We start from the raw sequence: 14,270 nt of genomic DNA on the forward strand, positions 1-14,270 counted from the left end.
CTACAAACTGAGCACGGGAATGGTTTCTCCCCAGTGTGTGTTCTCATGTGTCTATTCAGATATCCCTTTTCTGAAAACCTTACGCCACAAACTGAGCAGGGAAACGGTTTCTCCCCAGTGTGCGTTCTCATGTGTGTTTTCAGATCTCCCTTGACTGAGAATCTTTTGCCACAAACTGAGCAGGGATGTGGTTTCTCCCCAGTGTGCATTCTCATGTGTGATTCTAAATGTGCCTTAATTGGGAATCTTGTGCCGCAAACTGAGCATGGGAATGGTTTCTCCCCAGTATGCGTTCTCATGTGTCTTTTCAGATGCCCCTTTTCTGAAAATCTTGTGCCACAAACTGAGCAGGGGAATGGTTTCTCCCCAGTGTGTGTTCTCATGTGTCTATGCAGATATCCCTTTTCTGAAAACCTTCCACCAGAAACTGAGCAGGGGAACGGTTTCTCCCCAGTGTGTGTTCTCATGTGTGTTTTCAAATGTTCCCTGACAGAGAATCTTTTTCCACAAACTGAGCATGTGAATGGTTTCTCCCCAGTGTGTGTTCTCATGTGTATATCCAAACCACCTCTGTAATTAAAACCTTTACTGCATGTTGAGCACCTAAATGGATGCTCATCCTCACTGACTTCTGTCTCAGATTCAGAAGGACCAAAGTTCATGTTCCTGATGATCTCTGATCCTCTTTCAGTCTTTACTTTTTGCTCTTTTGAGCTGCAATGAGTCACTTCCTGTCCTGGGCTCAGTTTCTGAAGCAAATTCCTCCTTGAGCCAAAGGGTTCCTTGTGCTCAGAGGTAGTCGTGTTATCAGGTCTGACCCAATCATCCTCACTGACTTCAGTCTCAGCTTCAGAAGAGTCTGACATCTGGTCTTCAGTCTGGGGTTGTACAAGTGGATCTGGATCTACCTTGCTGGCTGGTTCTGGTTCTGGTCCTCCACACTCTTCTCCAACAGCTTCTGTTTTCAGATGATGAACTGGGCTGCTGCTCAGAGACTCTTCTTTCAAGTTCTCCTCAGTTAGACTCTGATGAAGCTGTGGGAACTGAGGTTTCTCTTCGTTCCCTTCACTCTTCACAGGGACCAGAGTGAAGGGGAACGTGGTGATATCAGCCTCCTCCTGCCCTTGAAGCTGCCCTCCCTCCTCACTGGTCCAGAGCTCCTCCCACTCCTCTTTAATGTGGGGGGGCTCTGGGTCCTGCAGCTCAGGGGGAACCTCTTCTTTAATCACCAGCAGCTGCTCCACATCTGCAGGACACAAACAGCAACATCAGAAATCTCTTCATTTGACTCTGAAACAGTGGAGCAACAGACAGAAACAGAAATCAACTCAATGAAAAGAGACGTCCTGCTACTGACGACCAGTCAGCAAACTGGGAACAGAAACGCTGGCTTCAGATGCTTGGATCAACGTTGGGTCACCCAGGTCAAAGGTCATAGGTCCCCTCTGCTGAATGGTTTTGTCCATTCATGATCACATCTGCTGGTCAGAATGTTCATTTCTAGAATGAGACCCTGTAGGAGAATGAGAGTTCAGTCCCTAGAACCAGAGGGAACCTGTACCAATGCTAAACATGTCAGCCCACCTACACTCACAGCCAGGGAGGTGCTGGCCACTGGGAGAAGTGGAATGATTCCCTAATGGCCGGTCCAGCCCAGGCCAACCGGACTGTGGAGAAAAAAAGGTTGTTTTTAATGGGCTGATATAATTTCCAGTCTACAGGATCATCTTTTAACAAGGTAGCACCGTAGCAGCCTACAGAAGAACGACACAAGGACACCAACATGCACAGCATGCTGGGCCAGCCTGTCACACACGACTCAGTTAGCAGGAGTTAGCAACACAGTGTGAATGTCTCCTCAGCTTGGTCTTGTCTTGGTTCAGTTCAATGGTAACATGCTTCTGATGCCTGTCAATGGGAGTGTTCTTAACATTGACCACTGACAGTGACTCACACCTCAGGTTCCAGCCCTGGAATGACGATTCCTGAGATCCACTGATGCGTCAGGTCTTTGTTTCTTTCACTTCATGATCCTCATGGCGCCATCAAAAAATAACACAACACAAAAAACACCTACACAGGAAATACTTAGCTCTCTGGCACACATAACGTCTGGGCCAATATTAATATGAATATTTATATATAAAAAAGAATAAATGGCACACAAACAAGCAACCGGCGGCGCTCCCACGCCCCGGGTGCCTCCCTGAATTTTAACTACATTCTAGTCATCCACACCATCACATCTACACTCCCACGCACAACACACACCCTGCACCCATGTTGGGATGGGGGGGCAGCTGGGGCGGGGAGTGAGTCAATTGCTGCCCCTTTTGCTAACTGCACCAGCGTGGGCCTGGGTTGGGCCTGTGGCCTGGGGGGGGGGGGGGTTCCTGGGGCTCCCTGTGTTCAGGGGGTTTCTGGGTGCCCTGGTGGTTTGGTCCTGACCTGCCTGCTATCCTGGACTGGGGGTGTGATGTTCTGGTCCCCCACATCAGCTACAGTCAGCTGCCCACCGCATTCAAGACAAACCATAGCACACACACACACACACACACACACACACACACACACACACACACACACACACACACACACACACACCTGGTCTCAAAATACACGCCTCTGGCTACAAAGACAGGTCAGTGAGAGTTTTTCTCGACATCGCTAACTTCTGTTGTTCTGTGTTGTAGAACTGTAATACTCTGAGAAGAAATACCTGCTGGCTCTACTCTCTCTCTCTCTCTGGTCTATTTTTATAGTTTGTCTCTTGGTGACCAGTAGAATTTCCGATCGAACTCTCGATAAATCTCTGTTGTTATTGTTGTTACTGTTTTTGTTTGTTTGTTTTTCTCCTATTGTTGTCCCCCCCCCTTGTCCTCCCTGTCCTGTCCCTGCTCTCTCTTCCTGTCCTCTCCTGAGCCTCAGTCCGGTAGCTTCATCAATGAACCAACACCATTCCTAATAAAGTTCAACACAGAAGGTGATAGGAGGAGTTTATCAGGTTCCTCCTTAGCAGAGTAGAACTGCTTCAGTCCAATAAAGCACCAGGAACATGGATGCTGCTGCTGAACAGGACAGGTTAAAAACTACAAAAGAAGGCTGGACAACAATCCACAGAAAAACTAGTTTACCCTTTGATTTTGACCTTTGAACTTTTACATTTTACCTTTCAGACGTTCACACACAACCCGGAAATGGCTTTTTACACCTAAAATCCCCTAAAATGCTCTCTGAGGGCCTCTGCAGCTCCACTTCCTGGACTGAATTCGGGGCCCAGCAGGTCCCTGCGGGGACTCACCTGCTCTGTCCAGCCTGACTCGGGGCTTCAGCACGGCATCGAGCAGCAACCTCTGCCGGCGGTTCTCCCGCTCGTACTCCGCCACGGTTTCCTCCAGCAGAGACACGATCTGCTCCGCGGCCGCCGCCAGCCGCTCGGTGAGCAGCGCTCTCAGCACCGGTACTCCAGCCGCTGAGTCTCCTTCTCCCAGCTGCAGCAGGAAGTCTTCAGCGGCGGCGAGGATCCGCTCCTGGACCGACACCCGCAGCAGCTGCGCGGCGCACATGTTGAGGTTCTACCGGCGCCACTCAGCCTTCAGGAGACAAAGACCGAGGCCGGGGGTTCACGGACTTCTCCTTCTTTCCTCGTTGTTTGAAACGTCCCGCGTCTTCGTCTCGTTCTGTGAAGCGCGTATTGATGACGTATGTGGTGACGTCCAAAGCCTCTTCAGCCGGCAGTGACCACGTGACTGATTCAGGACCTGCTTCTCCGGCTTGGCGTGAGATTCTAAATGTAAAGCAGTGAAACGCCGTGGTTTCCTCCCTCCTCGTCCAAAAGCGTTCGCTATTTGATCAAAGGAAGGAGAAACAAGTGACTCCATGTTGTGGAGGCTGAACTCAGAGTTGAGAGAACTTTCATTCTGATCTGAGAGCAGCAACAAAGCCACTGAGAAAAACTGAACCACTGTCAGAGTCGGCACAGCATCAGCAGTCAGGCTGTGTTCACACTGGGAGAAACCATCGGACAGAAACCTCCCTCAGTCACACTGAAGGAACCTGAACTGACTGCTGCAGCTGGGACACACACACACACACACACACACACACACACACACACACACACACTCAGCAGGAAACATGGACAGAGAGATAAAAGCACAGGATGCCTCCTCCTCCTCCTTCCAGAGATCAACTGATCTCCAGATTGACTTCAATTCTTTGATCAGAATTCTTCTTCCTCCTTGATAGATTTATTGATACTTTGTCATAGACGGTCCATTCCTATTGGAGGATGTTAAAGAGCAGAAGAACCAGGTTCCCATGTATGGAACTAGAATATTTATATACTGTATTGCAGTCATTTCCAACATCCATCCATCCATTGTCTTCCTCTTATTCCTGTTAAGGGTCATGGGGGGTGGAGCCTATCCCAGCGTCTACAGGTGAGAGGCGGGGTTCACCCTGGACAGGTCACCAGTCCATCACAGGACCAACACATAGAGACAGACAACCATTCACTCTCACAGTCACACCTACAGTCAATTTAGAGTATCAATCAGCCTCGTCCTCTCTTGATGTCTTTGGACTCACAAGTGGAAAAATGTAGAATCTTCATGTCATTACATGTCGTTCTCCATTGGTTCACTAGGGGGCAGCACCTACCTGCATCACCAATATGAGCCTTCAGTCTGTCAGGGGGTAGAATTCAGTCACCACCAATGACATCAGAGTCAGAGTTTAGACATCAAAGACAGACATTAAAGCCTCTCTGATAAAACAAAAATATACTGCAATATTTTTTCCAAAGGGAGACCCTCTTTATTGTCTAGTTTAATCTGCTGCAATAATAATGAGCATCTTTGTCAGTCTACTGATGAATGTCAGATATCTTTGATGACCAAACCTGGACGTTTGTCTCAGTTTGACTGGAAGTCTCATTCATTCATTTCTCCTCCATGATTTCCTGCAATGATTTCCTGGTTCTGCTCCATTCAGGTTCAGAGAGCTGAGATTAAAATCACTCAGGAATAAAAGAGGAGACACCAACAAGTCAGCATGGAAGAGGAGCAGCTTTTCAAACTGGTCACCCTGGCTGCTGGTCTGGGCCTCCCTTTGCCTCGGTGCTCCTTGAACCAGTGAAGGTCCTGGTCCAGTCTTCTCCACTGAGTCCTTGTCAACAGGGAGCACCTCCCCACCAGAGAGGTGCAGGGCAAAGGAAAGGAAAACTCCAACCAGAATGAACGCTGCACTAAAAACTGCCCTCCATTTCTTGAGGGGAACGTTGGGTCTTCCTCAGGCAAACGGCAGTCAGCAGTGACTCAACATCTGAACGGAGCCCAGACCTGGTCAGCTGATCATTCACCAGCTCAGCCCCTCCCACTCATGACGAAGACCTTGAAAACCCCAACATCACCTCCTCCACCTCAGTCTGGCGTGTGTGGATGGAGGGCTGTGATGTCAGCAGCGATGACATCACTGACACAAACACACTGATCTCTGACTGGTTTGGTCTGAGTGGGATTCAGTGACATCACACGACCTGCACCAGATGAAGGGGCGGGGCATCCAGGAGCTGTGACATCACTGGTGACTCTTGTTGGGCCGCCTTCTCGGCCAAAGTGGAGGAGAACAGGACCCAAATACAGACGGGGGAGAGGAGCGTTCAACAAAAGGAGGCTTGAATGATGAAAAGACAAAGAACAACAAAGGAACTCAAAGCACCAACAGAGGAGAAAAGACAAAGTAGCAAACAAAAGCCAAACTTCCACTGGAAACTTGGAGGAGCTGGAACAGGAGGGAGAGAACATGAGGCTGAGAACCCTGGAGAATGAGAGGTGGACAAATCCACCAGCGCAGCATCAGGAGAACAAAGAAACCAGAAGGAGCTTTGAGGAGCTGCTGACATGCAGCCAGGGAGCGTCTGCTTGAGATGGGAGGAGCTGCTCATCCACCCAGATGGAGAAGCAGCCATCTTGCTCTTCTGACGCCGACCGGCAGAAGGAACAGAGGAGGTGAGGGGCCTCACGTTGTCATGGCGACATGGAAACATTCCACTCTATCAGCGGTGCCTCCATCAGACGCACTTTGTCTTTGTGAAGATCAAAGTGAAAGGAAATGATAAAGTAAAACAATGAAGGCTGCATGAACTGAGTGACACACTTGAGGATGACATCAGCGAAATGTGTGATGTCACACTGCTGAGTCGTGAGGTCACCACCAGAGAACAAATGAGTGATGAGATGCTGATTATTGACTCTCTACTTTAAATGATCTCACTCTCTTCCAGCTGGAAGAAGTTGGAGGATGAATGAAGTCAAGAACTGGAAAAATGGAGAACGTTCATGTCATTACATGTTGTTCTCCATTGGGTCACTAGGGGGCAGCACCTACCTGCAACTCCTGTGAGCCCTCAGTCTCACCTCATTTTCAGGCTCCAACTAAAATGAAGCTTCAACTCTTCTGAATCCTCTCCACCTGTCAGATCTGTTTGAAACTTCCAGGTTTGATCAACATCCCAGTCTGAACACATCTACAGGTCAGTAGTGACCACAGCGCCACCTACTGGCAGCAGGAAATGACAGATTTGACACTGAGATGTCCTCGTCACGGCGTGATGGAGAGTTCTGATGATTCATCAGCACAATCAAACTCTGAGAACTCCTCCCTGCATGGTTGATGAGGGTCAAAGTTCCCATGTGGCTCACTTCAGGAGGAGGACCAGAGATTTTAGGCTCATGTGAGTGGTTGATTCTAATGTAAGAATAACAGACCACAGACTAGTCAGTGAATAAAACTGCCGACTTCTTTATAGACAGAAAACGTCAGAAAAACAAAAACAAGTGGTACCAAACCCTTTACATCCACACACATTCAATAAAGGAGTCTCCCTCCAACCAACAGACAGAAACCAAACCTCAGGAGAATCAGGTTATTGACCTCTTTTGAGTCTTATTTGAAGTTAACCCGACTTATTTGAGTTGAGATTTAATTTGGTGGCTGGATTTCTATGATTGTTTGTTTACTTCACGGTGTCTATTTGAGTTTCCTCAGTCTAGGTTCTCATTTGATCTTGGTTCAGCCTATTTTTGAGTTTTAGTTCTACGTTCCCTCTTCCTGTTGGGTTGTTTCACCGGCTCTATCCAAGCTTGAACTCCCTTTCAACAACCCACTCATGTAACACCGATTTGGCACACAATCAGGAAACGTGAACAAAACAAAGTTATAAAAATAAAACTCAGTGCCAAAGTATTTCAATTTACAACTCAATCTCACAAATCAATAATCAGAGTCTCTCCCGTTCATCACCAGTCTTTTCGTTCAGTCCGTTATCAGTCCAAAAGAAATTCAAGGTGTCTCTGTGAAACCTGTCAGTTCTGTCCTACCACAATCCCACCGTCAGGGTCAGTGTCACCTGGGTGGGTGAGGTTTGCAGCGCCATTTTCCACTCCGACTCTCTCTCTCCTGTGGGTGGCTCGCCATCTTTTCTCCACAGCGTCAGGTGTGTTCGCACACCAGTGATCCCGCCTACAAAACCTGGCCAAATCCTCGTTCACAACGCAATCAACACAATCCAGAATCATGGACAGCAGTTGAGTCCAGTGTCTTCTCAAAAAATGAAGGAACCAAGGAGAAGACCTCAAAAGAGTCTGCTTTGTTTACTCTTTCCTCTCTCATTCTCGAGTCGTCCGTCTGCTTTAGTTTAGTTTATTTATATTTGTACAGCACTTTTCATCCAGAGACTGCAACACAAAGTGCTTCACAGAACTGAGAGAAAACAGGCAACATTCAATAAAATATAAAACAATACAATAAATACATGTTAAGAACCCGGCCTTCCCAACCCACATGACCACATACATGCACACACTACCCCCCACACACACACACGCATACACACAACCACACACTGACTGTAAGTAGGAACATGGCAGGGCACTGAAAATCCTAGTGAGGAAAGACCACCTATGGGAGCCATCCTCACCAGGAGGTGCCACAGCCCACAACCACAGGGAGCGCCACCACCCAGACCCCCCGACCCGGACAGACCGGGTACACTCCACATATCATGCAGAGCCCCCCAGCTCTCCGGGCCTGGACGATCCCAAGGACGACGCCCCCGCAGGCGGACCAGACACACCTCCCAGTGTGGAGGGCTCCCACCAGGAAACACTGGAGCTAAAAACTAAAAGACTAAAAGAAGGTAGAGTAGGAAAGAACAGAAATTACAATGATATTAAAATATCAGAATGACATAAAATATATATAAAATCTAAAAGTTTAAGAGCTAATAAAAAAGTAGAATAAAATAATTAAAAGACTAAAGTAACAATAAGATATCGTGATAAAATGAAAGGATAAGAGAGACTAAGTCAGTTAAAAGCTAAGCTAAAAAGGGAAGTCTTGAGCCTCCTTTTAAAAACATCAACAGTCTCGTGGTCCTGATGTTCTCTGGCAGGCTGTTCCAGAACTTTGGGCCATAATGGCTGGATGCAGCCTCCCCGTGGGTTTTAGTTCTGACTCTTGGAATGACTAAAAGGCCGGTGCCAGAGGACCTCAGGGTCCGCGAAGGTTGATATGACAAAAGCAGTTCAGATAAATAAGGTGGGCCAAGACCATTAAGACACTTAAAAACTACTAAAAAAACCTTAAAATTGATCCTGAAACACACGGGGAGCCGATGCAGCGAATTTAAAACTGGTGTAATGAGCTCCCGCCCTCTGGTCCTCGTCAGCACACGTGCTGCAGAATTCTGGAGTCATTGTAGATTGTAGATGGTTGTTTTGGGGAGACCAGAGAGCAGCAGGGTACTACAAGAATCTGAACGACTGGAAATAAAAGCATGCATCAGCACCTCCGTGTTGGCCTGAGAGGAACGGGCGATTCTGGCTCTGTTCTTAAGATGATAAAAACCTCTCTTAGTTATGTTCTTGACGTGTGGAATGAAATTCAGCTCAGAGTCCAAAATGACACCCAGGTTCTTTACAGATTGTGAAGGTGATGTGATCCTTTGATGAGTTTAGGATCACTCAGAGATCAAAGACTGAAGCAGGAGATCAATGAACAAAATTCAGACATCAAAGACAGAATTCAGACATCAAAGACAGAATTCAGACATCAAACACATCCCTGATGGAGGCTACACCCCCCCCCAGACAGTTTCCATTTAAGTCGTAAGTTTTATTTGTACAGCGCCAAATCACAACAAATGTTATCTCATGACACTTCACAAGTAGAGCAGGTCCAGCGCCTCACTCCTTCAATCAGTTTCTTCTCCGCTTCGAGGACCCTGACACCCCCCCCCCACACCAGACTCACACCACCACCTGACGACACGCCCCTCAGTGTGACCACAGCAGACGTGAGGAAGACCTTTCAGGGAATCAACCCTCGCAAAGCTGCAGGCCCAGACAACATCCCAGGGTGAGGACTGAAGGACTGTGCACAACAGCTGTCCAAGGTGCTGGCGGACATCTTCAACACCTCACGGGCGCTGCCATCTGTCCCCACCTGCCTAAAGACTGCCACTATTGTCCCTGTCCCCAAGTGCTCCACAGTGACAGGCCAAAATGACTACCGACCCATTGCACTCACCCCAGTAGTCATGAAGTACTTTGAGAGGCTGGTCAAGGCCCACATAGAGGCCTCCATCAATGTCTCTGTGGACCCCCACCAGTACGCCTACAGACAACACCGCTCCACTGATGACCCCATTTCACCAGTGGTCCACAGAGCCCTCACCCATCTGGAGAGCAGGAACTCCTATGTCCGCCATCTCTTCCTGGACTCCTCCTCTGCCTTCAACGCCATCATCTCACATGGGGGACCTGTTCAGTGGACCTGAGGACTGGTGACCGGTTCAGGGTGAACCCTGCCTCTCACCAAATGTCACCCCCCCATAACCTTTAACAAATCAGTGGTACAGAAAATGGATGGAGTGACTGATTCACTGCAGAGGCACAGTGATGTTATTAATGGAGGAGTCTTTTCATTAAAGACTGAAGCTCCATACAAGACAGAGTCTGTAGACAAGAACATCACAACCTGGGAAGCTCTCACTTCTTTGGACAGACAGCTTTGATTTCAGGTTCTACCTCTGTAAAATTGAAAGTAAAGTAAATTGAGCACCTGTGAAGGTAAAACTGATGATGTCATGACTTGTTCAGTCCTCCAACGTTAAAGTCCAACAAGCTTTTGATTGGCTCTGATTCTCTGTGGCAAAATCCTACAAGAGGAAACAGAAAATCTTGAGGTTGTCTCACTTTTTTTTAAAGAAACTCAGCACAGGACAGTGATAGGAGGCTTGTTTCCTAAATGTGGGCTTCACCTCCACTGTTGTCCACATTTAAATGCTGGCTGATGCTGGTCCCCTGTTGAAACCTGGACCAGACCAGGGACCTTCAGACCTTCAGTCTAACGCTGTTCCAGCATTGGATGAAAGAGACTGGTGCTCTCGTCTTCTTCAACATTGACTTGTTCTATCAGGAAAAGAGAATCTGAGCTTGGATGTCATTTAGCAGTCAAAGGCTTGTTAAACTGGTAAACATCAGCTGGTGTTCACTCTGATGATGTAGCGATGGTCTGGATTCTTCCTTCTGGAGCACCAAGCTGCTGGGAAGAAGCCTGATGATGTCAGAGTTGTGTTCAGTGGCTCCTGCTGGGTCCATTTCTGACAAATGGGCTCCAAAGAGTTCATCTGTTTCAGAGGTCAGGGTTGCTGTCTGCAGACGAGGTGGCCGAGTGGTTAAGGCGATGGACTGCTAATCCATTGTGCTCTGCACGCGTGGGTTCGAATCCCATCCTCGCCGCAAGTGTCTCTAGTTTCTGCTCCTAGATTATGGAATTACTGTGAGGCTTTTAACTGACACAGATACCAGTTGAGTCAACTTCCCTTTCATAACCTGACCAAAACAACTCTGAAATCCAGAGCTCGCATGTGTCAATCACCTCTGGAGAAGGTCCCGCCCCCTTAGAGCCATAAATCCTCCCATCAGTGAAGAAAACTGAAGACGCCTCTTGGATGAGCGCTGAAGCGTCTTCTAGAAACCTGAAACAGTCCACTTAGTACGTTTAAATAATTCTACAATCCTACAGTTTCATTGAGCTTTTGTCCAAAGCCACGTGCATGTATCACATGTATATAATATATATGTGACACTCTTTCATCTACTCATTAACCAAAAATGCAGTCTAATTCCAGTAAATTTGTGCAGAAGAAAACGTTATTTGTGCTGCTTCTTTATTTATTTATTTAGTTTAGTTCGTATTTTTTAATGTATTTTCTTTCAGTTCACATTTTGTCCATTAACTTCATAATCAGAGTTGCCATCTCATCACATGACTAAAGTCTGGGTTCTGTCGTGGTGGTAAAATATCCTTCCATGCCCCTCACTAGTTTGCACACAGAAAAGCATTTTTTACTGGTTTCAGATCTCTTAGCTTGTTCGCTCTCTTAAACCAGCTGTGGCAGCTTTCATTGTGTGATCGTTGTCGTCATCTTCCACTTATTCCTTACTAGTAAGGGTCGCGGGGTGTAGAGCCTATACCAGCATCTACGGGCAAGAGGCGGGGTTCACCCTGGACAGGTCGCCAGTCCATCACAGGGCCAACACACAGAGACAAACAACCATTCGCACTCACATTCATACCTACAGTCAATTTAGAGTATCAATCAGCCTCGTCCCCAAATTGCATGTCTTTGGATGGTGGGAGGAAGCTGGAGTACCAGAGAGAACCCACACAGGAACAGGGAGAACATGGAGACTCACACAGAAAGATACTGTGCCAGAGCTGGGACTCGAACCCGGAACCTTTTTGCTGTGAGGCCACAGTGCTGACCACTGCACCACTGCACCACCGTGCACCCCTCATTGTATGATTTATTTTGAAATATAAATATGGAACAGAACCATTGGAATAAGATGTCAGGACATTTGAAGGAATGTCAATCTCCTGTTGAAATGTTGCAGTGTGCAGCTGAGGCTCTCTGGCAGTGGCACCAGGAGCCCCAATGGCAGAACCTGGACCCTCCTGGAGGAGAACCACAGGTGAGTGCCTTCTTGGCTCCAGATTGATGGAAATCAAGTGTCTGAGGCTGTTAGCAGCCATTAAGTTGATCTGGTTGGCACTGGTATTTGTTCTTGCTGCAGCTCAGGAGTGATTCAGGAGAAGAGTTTCAGAACAGCCAAGGTTGGGGACTGGAATTTTAAAATTTCCCCTGGAACCAGACAACCTTGGGAGGTAAAACCTCCAATCCTAGCCACTCAGATGCAGCAGCAGAAGAAGCTGTCATCCACCCTGACAGTCAGAGCATCAAGTCAAGGAAACATCACCATCTTGTAGTTCCAAACCTTCACCTGTCAGATTCAGCTACTTCTTATTGTGGGACTTTAAACTTGAACACAATGGAATTTGGACAAGGAGTTTTCCTTCCAGTCCAAACATCATCGTCCAGCCTCCAACCAGAGGTCCATCAGTTATCATGGAGCCACAGGTGGAGTCTGGATTCTTTTCTAGAATGAGACGGCAATGACAGTCCTGCCAAGTGACATCACTGACATGACTGGATGACTTCAGTCACGTGACTGGATGACTTCAGTCACATGACTAGATGACAGTGTAGATGCAAATGTAGAGGTTGGGGAAATCGTCTCTGAGAATCCAGCTTGAACCCACAGCCTCCTTGTTTTCCAAAAACCCAAACAGCGACCATCAGTCTCCCTCCAATCCTGTACTTGGGTAAACAACAAAAACAGAGTAAAAGTCTCTGGCAACATATTTGTTTCCTGTAGGGTTTCTTCATGTATGTGTGGTGTACCTTCTCTCCCAGAGGACTGCCATCTTTGTTCTGTGGGCTGACATGTTTTAGTGTCAGCACAGGTCATAGCGCTGAGACTGAACTCTCATTCTCCTCCAAGTAGTATTTCCACCTCACACTCCTGCAGATATTCAAGTGAACAGGGAACACAAATTTATGCTCAACTTCTCCTGTGTATTCATCCACAGTCACTAAACAACAACCAAACCAAACAAAAGGGGGTTTGCTAGCATGGCGATCAGCTGTAGTTCACCATCTTATCCAGGTCACATGACTCAGGAGTAGCATGGCCGTCTGGCAACCAAAGGGTGGCTGGTTTGATCCTCACTTTCTCCAGTGACCATGTCAAAGTGTCCTTGAGTGAGATACTGAACCCCTAAATACTTCTGATGAGTAGGTTGGCTCCTTGCATGGCAGCCTTCAGCATCAGTGTGTGAGTGTGTGAATGAGAGGACATTGTTCAGCTCCTTGAGTGCTGCTGAGGTAGAAAGGCTCTGTACAAACTGAGTCCTTTTACCATTTCTTTCCTGCTTCTAGCAGCGCTGTTGTCACTTCCTGTGACCGTGGAGGGAAGGGGTCCCCCTTCAGAATAAGTTTGATATCATTGTTACTTCCTCTTCAACATGCCTTTAGCAGACCAACTCAGAGAGCAGCACAGTGAGGTAGTGTGGCCGAGCGGTCGAAGGCGCTGGATTAAGGCTCCAGTCTCTAAGGAGGCGTGGGTTCAAATCCCACCACTGCCATCATGTCCCAGGTCACTGGAGAGGTGTGGCTCTCACAGCCTTTCCTTTCACTTCCACAGGTATCTTCAAACCTGTGACCAAAAGAAGAAGTAGGTCCTGAAAACTCTCCAGCTGGTCCAGAACGCTGCGGCCCGCGTGTTGACTAGAACTAGTAGACAGTACTCCTGTACTGGCTTCTCTGCATGGCTACCTGTCAAATTTAGGATAGAATTCTAAATTCTCCTTCTACCATCAAAGTCTTCAACAGTCAGGCTCCTTCCTACCTGACAGAGCTCCTAGTCCCCTATTATCCAGCTAGAACCCTTCGCTCCCAGGATGCAGGGTTACTGGTGGTTCCTAGAGTTCTAAAAGTAGACTGGGAGCCAGAGCCTTCAGCTATCAGGCTCCCCTCCAGTGGAACCATCTCCCAGTTTCAGTCCAGGATGCAGACACCCTCTCGACCTTTAAGAGCGGACTAAAGACCTTCCTTTTTGATCAGGCTTATAGTTGGGCTGCTGAGGGTGGCCCTTAGATATGCTGCTATAGGCTTAGGCTGCTGGGGGATCTCCCATGGTGCACTGGGCTTCTCTCTACTCCTCTCTGTCCTCCTTTATTTGTCATTTATAAATCATACTCAGATGTGTCACTAACTCCCTCTCCCTTCATCCCAGATGTCGGTGCTGCTGGAGGAGGCTGCAGACCTGAAGAGGCTCAAGCTGCCACCCGTAGCTCCA

At 47.7% G+C, this 14,270-nt stretch overlaps 2 non-coding genes across 2 annotated transcripts; both read left to right on the plus strand.

The window, feature by feature from the left end:
- Positions 1 to 10,723: 10,723 nt before the first annotated feature.
- Positions 10,724 to 10,805, plus strand: trnas-gcu (transfer RNA serine (anticodon GCU)). Its single transcript has one exon. It is a non-coding gene; the product is annotated as a tRNA-Ser (tRNA).
- A 2,670-nt stretch (positions 10,806 to 13,475) lies between these two features.
- On the plus strand, positions 13,476 to 13,557 carry trnal-aag (transfer RNA leucine (anticodon AAG)). The gene has a single exon. It is a non-coding gene; the product is annotated as a tRNA-Leu (tRNA).
- Positions 13,558 to 14,270: the final 713 nt, after the last annotated feature.

This window comes from Aulostomus chinensis, chromosome 1 (assembly GCF_037954235.1).
Source record: "Aulostomus chinensis isolate RoL2024-O1b breed Wild chromosome 1, RoL_Achi_v1.0, whole genome shotgun sequence".
Taxonomy (NCBI): domain Eukaryota; kingdom Metazoa; phylum Chordata; class Actinopteri; order Syngnathiformes; family Aulostomidae; genus Aulostomus; species Aulostomus chinensis.